The sequence below is a fragment of the Palaemon carinicauda genome, chromosome 10, assembly GCF_036898095.1.
Source record: "Palaemon carinicauda isolate YSFRI2023 chromosome 10, ASM3689809v2, whole genome shotgun sequence".
NCBI classification, from domain to species: domain Eukaryota; kingdom Metazoa; phylum Arthropoda; class Malacostraca; order Decapoda; family Palaemonidae; genus Palaemon; species Palaemon carinicauda.
Genome location: NC_090734.1, coordinates 141,343,525 through 141,356,358, shown reverse-complemented (window position 1 = coordinate 141,356,358; position 12,834 = coordinate 141,343,525).

The following is a 12,834-nucleotide window of genomic DNA, read 5'->3' as shown; positions in this document are numbered from 1 at the left end:
TATTATTATTATTATTATTATTATTATTATTATTATTATTATTAAATAAAAAAGATGTGTAATTAGCGCTAGAGGTCGTTTTCCGATATACAAAAGTACAAGCACAAGCGTGAAATGACAGTCAACTGGTTCTCTCTCTCTCTCTCTCTCTCTCTCTCTCTCTCTCTCTCTCTCTCTCTCTCAGTGAATTTAACTCAAGCTGTTTCGTTACTGAATCAAGTCCTACTCATTACTCAATATGAAGAAGTTACTTTTTTTTTTCTTTTTTTTTTCCCCACAACTGATTGACGACTGTTCCCTACTATGTGGGGAATGCATTCGAAATCCATTTGTACATTAAGTATGTCTCAACGGCAGCGAGTATCAAGAAAAGGAGCAAGCAACTTAGCACAAACAACAACAACAACAGATGCAGCTGTTTCTAGTCCATTGCAAGACAAAGGCCTCTATGTCTTGGTCAATATCTGAGGTATGGACATTTTCATCACCACGCTGGTCAACTGTGGATTGCTGATGGTGGGAGATTTTTGTCTGATCGCTCACAGCAAACCAACCTAGTATGGGTGGTCCTGACTAGTACAGCTAGTCACAAAACTTTTCACGGCGGTAAGACATCCCCACTCAGAAAGGGATAAACTGTGTGTGTGTATATATATATATATATATATATATATATATATATATATATATATATATATATATATATATATATATATGGGATCGAACGCTAGCCCCTTCTAATGAAAGGCCAGGTCGAAACCAACCATGCCACGAGAGGCCATTAAAAGAAATCGGAACCTGACGCTACCCAGCTGTCCGAGGATTTACCTGGCGAGACATCAGTCTCTTACCAGCGAGTTTTACCCGATTTCCCGGCCCACCACGTGACACAATTGGTAGTAATTCATTCAAATTACCCCTAATGAGTCAATATGGATAAATATCAACACAACATCGTGTTCAAATAGAAATAAATTTCTACCTCATACTTGGGATCGAACGTTATATATATATATATATATATATATATATATATATATATATATATATATATATATATGTGTGTGTGTGTGTGTGTGTGCGCGCGCGCACGCGCGCACGCTGTTATGTAATATGTAAGTATACATGCATGCATAAGGAAAGACACAACACGAAATCTCGCATCGAAATGAGGTCGACAAACGCGGACACCAGGAGAAGTGACTAGCAATAACCACTGGTTGTCTTCGCAAGAATCTTTTAATTGTGACCATCTCGTGAAGATGATCGTCGGTAGGGTGGTCATTGTAATGACCAGAAGTCACTCATTGTATCTGGGATTTTGACTATAAAAAGGAGAGGGCAGATGATAGACCGCAGTACTTCTTCTGTGACTCTTCTCTCGTTTCTGTCTGAGAGATGAAGACTTCGGTAAAGTTCAGCAGAGGTCGTTTTTTTGTTTTTTTTTTCTCTAATTTGGTGTTTCATATTTATCAGACTGCTTATATCATTAGTTTACTTCCTCGTTCTTCTTAATTTGCACTTTTTCTTTATTTATCAATTCTAACAAATTTTTGATACTAAATTATTTATCTAATATTTTAGTGTTTTTAAGATTATCTGCGTTTCATATTTCCGATACCGTTTAATGTCTTTAGTATCCTGCCTCGTTTTTCTTAATCTGCACTTCTTTTTTTCTTTGTCACCTGTAACTAATCAATGATACCCTATGTATTTAATATTTCAATGCTTTAATATTGCCTATTTACAGTACATCCCTCACATTTCTTCCAATTTAAAAATTCATTTCATTTTTCCCACCATGTAAGAAAATGACTCACACTACCGGTATATATTCTAAGGATGGTCAAACAGGTTGCCTTGTTATAGTCTTCGCCTTAGAAAATATTTATTTAATATTAGTGTTTCTTCATTATCAAATTTCTTTTCCTTTCATCCACCACGTAACACCATCACTCAAACGATATATTCTAAACACGTACAAATATATCGTTTTGTTATATTCTTCCCCTCTAAAAATATTTATTCAAAAATATCTATTTAGTACTTCAGTCTTTATAAGATTGTCTTTTATTTCAATCACATTTCTTCCCATTCAAATCTCTCTTTCTTTCATCCACCACGTAACACCATCACAAATACGATATATTCTAAACACGTACAAATAGATCGCTTTATTATATTCTTCTCCTTTGAAAATATTAATTAAATACTTCAGTCTTTTTAAGATCGCCTGTTCATATCTATCACATTTCTTACCATTCAAACTTCTTTTTCCTTCCATCCACCACGTAACACCATCACTCAAACGATGCACTCTAAACACGTACAAATAGATCGCTTTGATATATTCTTCTCCTTTGAAAATATTAATTCAATATTTCAATCTTTTTAAGATTGTTTTTATATCCATAACATTTCTTCCCATTCAAATTTCTTTTTCCTTCCATCCACCACGTAACACCATCACAAAAACGATGTATTCTAAACACGTACAAACAGATCGCTTTGTTAGATTCTTCGCCTTCGAAAATATCTATTCAATATTTCAGTCTTTTTAAGATCGCCTGTTCGTATCTATCACATTTCTTCCCACTCAAATCCCTTTTCCTTCCATCCACCACGTAACACCATCACAAAAACGATATATTCTAAACACGTACAAACAGATCGCTTTGTTATATTCTTCTCCTTTGAATAAATATATCATGAAATTGAGTAAATCTATCACGATCTCATAAACATATTCAGAAGCAGGTGTCAGCAGCTCTGTTCTCACTTGTGTGAGCGTTTTACTCTCCGCTGAAGATAATCGCTTACTTTGCATTTGGAAAAAATTCAGGTTTTTTTCGTGTGCTGGAAGATAGATCTGTAGTTAAGGCGTTACGAAGAGAGCTTTATATTTCAAATATTTTCGACAAAATTATTAATTATTATGATTAATTGTTTTTTTTTTTCAGCAGTAATAAGTACTTCACTAAAACATACGAAATATAGATGGCCAGTTTTCGATGTTATCTCGTGCTCGCAGACACATACGTATACACAACACCTTTGCACATCATATGTGTGTATATATATATATATATATATATATATATATATATATATATATATATATATATATATATATATATATATATATATACGTGTATGTGCGTGTATACATTCATATATACAGAATATGTATATAATGTAGGCAATATAAATACATATACTGTATACATATATACCAATATATATATTTATATATATATATGTGTGTGTGTGTGGGTGCGTGCGCGCGCATGTATACAGTGTATATATACAGTATATGTATATACTGTACCAATATATATACATATACTGTATATATATATATATATATATATATATATATATACAAACATATAGTATAAACAGTACAAATATACTGCACGTGTGTGTTTGTGTATATGCGCATTAATGCATAAATCAGCATCAATCCCTAAAGCCCCGATCAAATCTCGGTACAAAATCGTAAAATAATATAATATAACCTTCAATAACCATTTCAGCATACGACGAAATAATCCCTTTGGTACACACCGGCATAAAATGTTTTATATCTCTCCACCGGAGTGAAAATTATTTCAGTTCTCCGACTGATGGAAAATAGATAATAGGATTTGGCGTGAACAAAGTGAATAACTGAACATTTATTATCGGGATTTTAGTTACACTTAGCGACAGTGAACCTCCTGTTGACCGGAACGGAAATTATTGTCATAAAAATATCGAAGTGTTGGGGGCTCAGATTAAAGCCCTTTTCATATTTAGTGATCATATTAATGAGTTTTATGTTAATTTGTAAATAAAGGGTAGAGAGACTCTTTATCTTTAGCTATGGAAAGCAGCTCTTCTAGGAGACGGACACTCCAAAATCAAACCACTGTTCTCTAGTCTTGGCTAGTGCCATAGCCTCTGTCTTATAAGTAAATGGTAGAAAAGATTCTTTAGCTAATGGTAAGCAGCTCTTCTAGGAGACGAACACTCAAAAATCAAACCATTATTCTCTAGTCTTGGCTAGTGTCATAGCCTCTGTACTCTGTACCATGGTCTTCCACTGTCTTGGGTTAGAGTTCTCTTGCTTGAAGGTACACTCGTGCACATTACTCGATCTTACTTCTCTTCCTTTTGTAATTTCTAAAACAGTTTTATAGTTTATATATAAAAGCTTTATATTAATGTTGTTACTGTTCTTATGATATTTTATCTTAATTGTTCATTACTTATAGTTTATATATTTTCCTATTTCCTTTCCTCACTGGGCTATTTTCCCTGTTGGAGCCATTGGGCTTATAGCCTCCTGCTTTTCTAACTAGGATTGTAACTTAGCAGGTAATAATAATAATAATAATAATAATAATAATAAAGGAGCACTGAGAAAAAAAGGTAAATAATTTATAAGTAAAGGAGTATTTAGAAAAAAACCAAAGATGCTCATGAATGGCTGAGGCAAGGGACAGTGACAATGTCCTAGCAGGACAATGCCCTAGAGACTGACTAAATATCCATATAGGCAGTGCCAAAGACCCCTCTCCACCCAAGCTAGGACCAGGGAGGGCCAGACAATGTCTGCGGGTGACTCAACTGGTAGATCTATAGTCTTCCCCAAAACACCCTATTCTTAGCTCACATCGATGGTGAGGTTGTGGACACCAAAGGTTTAAAGGCCGCTCATGAATGGCAGAGGAAAGGGACAGCGATATTGCCCTAGTTAGCTGGACAATGCCCTAGAGACTGACCATATATACCTAAGGTCAGCGCCCCAGCATCCTCTCCACCGAAGCTAGGACGAAGAAGGGCCAGCCAATGGCTGCTGATGACCCGGTGTACCGGTTTCAAATTACCCCCTCCAAATCTTACCCCCCCGGTAATTTGAAACCGGATTCAAACTACCGGGGGGTAACTTGATACCGGTTTCAAGCTACCCCCGGGGGTAATTTGAAACCGGTTTTATGCTACCCCCCTGGTTTCAAATTACCCCCCTCGTTTTTGCACAGGATCTCATCATTTATGAATATTAATAAATTGCTTTTGATCAGGGTCAACACAGTCATTAGGTAATATGTATATACATGTAATGTTTCACCTATTGGTATCGTTTATTAATATCCAGCCTTTATCCGTCTTATGTTTATATCTTAGCTAATAAATGTCGGATATTCCATTATCAGTCATGGGCGCATATTTGACCGAGACAGGAAGACGAGGTGAAATTTGATTTTGACGGTTATTTTTTCCATTATTTGAAATATTTCATAATTATATTGCAAGCAAATATTATATAAGGTATAATCAACATATTGATCATAAGTATATATGTATATATATATATATATATATATATATATATATATATATATATATATATATATATACACATACATACATATATATATATATACATATATATATATATAGATATATATATATATACATATATATATATATATATATATATATATATACATACATATATATATATATATATACTGTATATATATACAATATATATATATATATATATATATATACTGTATATATATACAGTATATATATATATATATACATATATATATATATATATATATATATATATATATATATATATATATATATATATATATATATATATATGTGTGTATATATATACTGTTATCATGGGCTAAATCAAATCCTATTTAAACCATCTTCCAGAATAGTAAGTAATGGATTCGTGTATGGATTTTTTTTCCTCTGTTGTTGATCTCGAAATGGAAAATTATTGAAAAACGATGTCATAAAATGTTTAAGAATTTTACCTGAAATGTATCATAAAGAAAAAAAAGACCTCGCCAAATAGTCACCTGTACATTTCCATGCGGTTTATATAACACTTCTGCCCCTTTGTCATAGCTCCATTCTTTCTTATTACTCATTTCATCAAATGACAAAACAGCAATACCTAGTAATCGAGACTTCATACCATCTTTAATGTCCTCTGGTTTAAAATGAATTGAGCTAACAGTAGCTTACACAACGTTAATTCTGTCTGCACGACGACATGCATGTTGGTAATTTATATTTGAGCTTTTATTTTTCACGTGCATCGCATCCAAATATTACGAAGTTACTATGCATTATCACTGACAGAATAAATGAGAAAACACAGAGATATATGGACACAAGGAGTTCTATTGTTATAGTGCATCTATGGGTATAGTTAAACCATTTTATGAGCAAACTCGGAGCCCAATAGCGGCATTGCCAGTTCTCTTGGGTCATTTTCAAAGCACACCTGGCTTAGCCGCTTTAATCTATGGGCGAGCCAAGAATAGGAGAAAAGGGTCAACTAATAAGTCATTCACCCGGATTTGAACGGTTTAAGAATATAATCTTTTAATTTGATACTCTCCCTAAATTGTTTCCTTTGTTCTTTTTGTTTGCAACCACGTGGTGACAAGTTGAAACTCTTAAATATAACAAATAGCAAAATTGTTATAAAACGATTATCATACTAACAGAAATAATCTTAATTTTGATATCGAATGAATTCATTTCTCAATTCTGATTGATTATTAAAAGACAGGATTCTTTACAAAGGATTTAATTAACTATGTTTAATATGGTATATTTACGTAGGTGATCGTATTGTTTTAGAATTTATTTAATTAATCGACAAAATTAATTTCTTTACAACAAAGGTTATATTAGCAAACGTGGTTATGGTGACTTCGTCAGATGAAGTTAGTGCTATCACAAAAGATTCAATAAATTAGTTCATTCAGACCATTTTCATGTCTTCCTTTATAATGTTATCAGTATGCTTAATACCCTTGACCCAATTTACCTTGCAAATCTGAAACAAAGTCGTTTTTTATAAGTTGGCTGCATCTGTGACATGTTTTATTGTTTGGTCAATTCCAAATTTAACAATTTCATTATCATTTTCCCATTTTTTTTTCTTAATATTTGATTTAGTAAATATTTTTTTCCATGTAATGCTAAAACAGGGTTCATTATGATGGTTTTGATTTCAAATATTTTTACGGGTAATATCTATCTTTTTTTACTTAATAATTGTTTTGTATAAAGTTAGATGCGTCATAGTTTGTGTTTAATTGAAAGATAAGGCCAGTTAATGTATTGCCTTATTTATTATAGAAATACACATACCGTACATTCATTCGCTTGATATTTCTGTGTAAAACTGAATGTTTGTCATGATTTCTACTGTTTTTTTTTTCTTTTTTTTTGGAAGCAAAAATCTATTGTTGGTATTATAACTGTTCATTTGGAAGAACATGCCAGGTAATATACGGTGCTTAACTAATTATAGAAAAAGATATACCGTTTAATATAGAAAAGGATATACCATACATTATAGAAAAAGATATACCGTACATTATCCTCATATTTGTGTGTGATGCTAAATGATGGTATGTGTACTTAAAAGTTTTTCAAGAAGTATGTCCTTGAAAGATATAAATGCGATAAGTCACAGACACCTGGATTAGCGTTCCTGGCTTAGTATCCTTTACCGATGAAGGGTCCTCTCAACACCAGATGTTTATAAATGACAGAGGATTAACTTAAAGCTTACTCAGATCCACAAGGTCAAATTTTCCTTAACAATAAAGATTTTATCGGCCTTATCCTGTTCAAAAGATGTGTATATATATACATATATATATATATATATATGTATATATATATATATGTATATATATATATATATATATATATATATATATATATATATATATATATGTATAAATAATAAAATAATCAACACCATATATCCTGAGTGATTTTTGTGTCAATTTCACCAGGCATATTGCCGCCCGAAGCTCATGCACCTAAAGCACATGAATAAAATCTATAGAAGATAGAAAAAATTTAAAAAAAAATAAAATCTCGACAATCACGCGCACACTGAAATAAAATAAAGTTTTACCTCGCCGTGATCACTAAACCTTAAATGAAAGTCTGTAACTTCAAATATTGTGAATTAGGGAATTATATGACACTTTAGGTCTTAAATACGAAAATATAAAAAATCACACGAACAAAAATAAAATAAAATTTTACCTCGCCTTTATCACAAAACCTTGAATTACAGCCTGTGACTTTTAACGTGTCATATAATTCACTAATACACAATTTTTGGTCTTAAATACCAGATTAAACTACTTTTCCTACTGCTGCTAAGCCAACAATAAATGCATGATACATATTTGCGATGTCACATGAATTATTTATCATTCCGATGAGGGGGTAACTTGAAAACAGAGGGGGTAACTTGAAACCGGTTTCAAACTACCCCCCCCCCGGTAATCTGAAACCGGTTTCAAGTTACCGGGGGGTAATTTGAAACGGGGGGTAACTTGAATCCTTTACACCGGCACATAATCTACAGACTCCTTAGCTTACAAGGATGGTGAGGTTGCAGCGACCAAAGGAACAAACGAGTTTGAGTGGGACTCAAACCCCCGTCTGGCGATCACCAGGCGAGGACGTTACCAATAAGGCCACGACAACCCTGAAAGAAACTATCGAGTTTAAGCGGGACTCTATCTCCCGCCCAACAGAACGCTAGGCAGGGACCTTTCCAATAGGAAAAAATAAGAAAAAGGGATAAGATTTATTTGGGTAAGTTATCATAGCATTGGCGATCACGTCAACGAATAATAAGAGCAAAGTTTTAGAATTTCTTTCAGGAAAATGAGGGTCCTCCAATTCTTATCAAGGTCTATAGACCCTAATTCAAATGACCTAACTTGGCCTTGAAACGAATAAATCACACTTTTATTTTAAGATAGGATAACATTAGAAAGGGGATTTCTTCATTTCGTAAGATAGGATAACATTAGAAAGGTGATTTCTTCATTTCGTAAGATAGGATAACATTAGAAAGGTGATTTCTTCATTTCGTAAGATAGGATAACATTAGAAAGGTGATTTCTTCATTTCGTAAGATAGGATAACATTAGAAATGTGATTTCTTCATTTCGTCAAGTTTTAAATATTAATTCACTATCAAATACAATTTTGCATCTGCAAAATATATTTCTGAATTTGATTAAAAATGACTCGATATCATAATAAAATAGTGTACGGGACAGGTCAAAAACGATGGCTAAATATCTAGATAGATAAGAACACACACACAGATTCAACTCTTCCTACCTCCTCGCCTTTTCCTCTCGCGGTACACCCTCTCACCAGGGTATGACAACTCTCTCTCTCTCTCTCTCTCTCTCTCTCTCTCTCTCTCTCTCTCTCTCTCTCTCTCTCTCTCTTTCCCACCTATTCGAGAGACGGGGAGAGACCGAGATTTGGCGTGGTCGGAAATATATATATATATATATATATATATATATATATATATATATATATATATATATATATATATATATATATATATGTATCTATCTATATCTATATCTATATCTATATATATATATATATATATGTATCTATCTATATCTATCTATCTATATATATATATATATATATATATATATATATATATATATATATATATATATATATACATATACATACTGTATAACCAGACACTTACTCTTTGTTATATAAGGGAGATAGCTGGCGTTATTAAAACAAATAATTTACATGAATGGAACCAAAATATATTCTAGCTTATTTTTGAATGATAAAATACACTATATTCAAAGAACACCGGAGGAGATTTTAATCTAATCATCAGGATCAAACTCTTCAAACTGTTTGATGTTGCCACTGTTGCTAATCAAAATAATTAGGTTTAATTCTTGCATATTCCTCAAAACAGGAAAAATTTTCGCTTAACCTTTCACGAGAGAAATTATAAGATTACTAGAAAGGTTAGAACATCATTGTTAAAGGAAATGTATTTTAATGAGCAATTGTAGTTCCACTTTGGATTACAGGTGTCCAACTTACAAATGTTCGACTTGCAAACATCCGACTTACGAACATTCGATTTACAAACATTCGGAGATACGAACACAATTCCAATTGAAAATAACAAAGATAAGATAAAGAAATACTGTAAGAAAACAATATTATATCATTCAATACAGTAAGCAAAACGACATTTGTAACAACTTGATATATAATTTACATCAAATCTGACTATTTACTGACTTTTGAAGCTGGAAATCATAGGCATGGGGATCAGGTTAGGCATAACCTTGGCCTAAATTTAACAAAATTCGACTTTCAAACAGATTCTTGGAACTTATTAAGTTTGTAAGCTGACGACGACCTTCTACCTCATTACCTCACAGAGAAAGAGGGGAATGTTACCTCAGCGAGGCCCTCTGTTTCTTTTCATTATTATTACTATTATTATTATTACTATTATTATTATTAGACCCACAGTGATTGACTAAAATTAGGTACAGTTGGACACAGGAGTACTTGGTACACCTTGCTCCGAAGAGGTAAACCCTGTCACACCATTACTTCGCAGCAAGTTACCAAACAGATAGCGTATGAGGAGATAGTGGGCGGGGCTTAACACGGGAACTCGCCACGCAATAAGGATGTAGCTGGGTGCACTTTCGCTGAGCGAGGTGTACCAGGAATTAGTGTGTCCAACTGTACCTAATTTTGCTTTTGTCAACAGAGAATTAATGGATTTTAGAAACCGAACCCTTTCATCCCTCTTTGTCTGGTTCGAGATTCGAACACGGGTCACTCAGTGCTTACCTGGAGAGAGAGAGAGAGAGAGAGAGAGAGAGAGAGAGAGAGAGAGAGAATTTACCCTTTCCAATCACTATAACCTGTTAACAAACACAAGTTAAAGGAAATCTATTTCATTTGATTTATGATATATTTACATTTAATTTCACTATTTTTTTACAAGAATGGGCGAGAACTACGATGTTAAATGAAATGTATTGCGAATTAAATACGTTCAGAGAAGTCAATTCTATTACTAATTATATAATGGAAATGAGTTAGCACTGGCCTACACATTTTATCCAAGTAATTCTGGTGTTGAAGATGAATTTTAATATTTATCTCTCTTGAAAATGTGTGTGCATTGTCCTAAACATTTTATCCAAGTAATGCTAGTGTTGAAGATAAATTCTAATTTTTATCTTACTCTTGAAAATGTGTGAGCATTGCCCTACACATTTTATCCAAGTAATTCTGGTGTTGAAGATGAATTTGAATCTTTATCTTACTCTTGAAAATGTGTGAGCATTGCCCTACACATTTTATCCAAGTAATTCTGGTGTTGAAGATGAATTTGAATCTTTATCTTACTCTTGAAAATGTGTGAGCATTGCCCTACACATTTTATCCAAGTAATTCTGGTGTTGAAGATGAATCCTATTTTTTATCTTATTTTTGAACATGTGTGAGCATTGCCCTACACATTTTATCCAAGTAATTCTGGTGTTAAAGATTAATTTTAATTTCTATCTAACTTTTGAAAATGTGTGAGCATTGCCCTACATATTTTATCCAAGTAATTCTGGTGTTGAAGATGAATCCTATTTTTTATCTTATTTTTGAAAATGTGTGAGCATTGCCCTACACATTTTATCCAAGTAATTCTGGTGTTAAAGATTAATTTTAATTTCTATCTAACTTTTGAAAATGTGTGAGCATTGCCCTACATATTTTATCCAAGTAATTCTGGTGTTGAAGATGAATCCTATTTTTTATCTTATTTTTGAAAATGTGTGAGCATTGCCCTACACATTTTATCCAAGTAATTCTGGTGTTAAAGATTAATTTTAATTTCTATCTAACTTTTGAAAATGTGTGAGCATTGCCCTACATATTTTATCCAAGTAATTCTGGTGTTGAAGATGAATCCTATTTTTTATCTTATTTTTGAAAATGTGTGAGCATTGCCCTACACATTTTATCCAAGTAATTCTGGTGTTAAAGATTAATTTTAATTTCTATCTAACTTTTGAAAATGTGTGAGCATTGCCCTACATATTTTATCCAAGTAATTCTGGTGTTGAAGATGAATCCTATTTTTTATCTTATTTTTGAAAATGTGTGAGCATTGCCCCACACATTTTATCCAAGTAATTCTGGTGTTAAAGATTAATTTTAATTTCTATCTAACTTTTGAAAATGTGTGAGCATTGCCCTACATATTTTATCCAAGTAATTCTGGTGTTGAAGATGAATCCTATTTTTTATCTTATTTTTGAAAATGTGTGAGCATTGCCCTACACATTTTATCCAAGTAATTCTGGTGTTAAAGATTAATTTTAATTTCTATCTAACTTTTGAAAATGTGTGAGCATTGCCCTACATATTTTATCCAAGTAATTCTGGTGTTGAAGATGAATCCTATTTTTTATCTTATTTTTGAAAATGTGTGAGCATTGCCCCACACATTTTATCCAAGTAATTCTGGTGTTAAAGATTAATTTTAATTTCTATCTAACTTTTGAAAATGTGTGAGCATTGCCCTACATATTTTATCCAAGTAATTCTGGTGTTGAAGATGAATCCTATTTTTTATCTTATTTTTGAAAATGTGTGAGCATTGCCCTACACATTTTATCCAAGTAATTCTGGTGTTAAAGATTAATTTTAATTTCTATCTAACTTTTGAAAATGTGTGAGCATTGCCCTACATATTTTATCCAAGTAATTCTGGTGTTGAAGATGAATCCTATTTTTTATCTTATTTTTGAAAATGTGTGAGCATTGCCCTACACATTTTATCCAAGTAATTCTGGTGTTAAAGATTAATTTTAATTTCTATCTAACTTTTGAAAATGTGTGAGCATTGCCCTACATATTTTATCCAAGTAATTCTGGTGTTGAAGATGAATCCTATTTTTT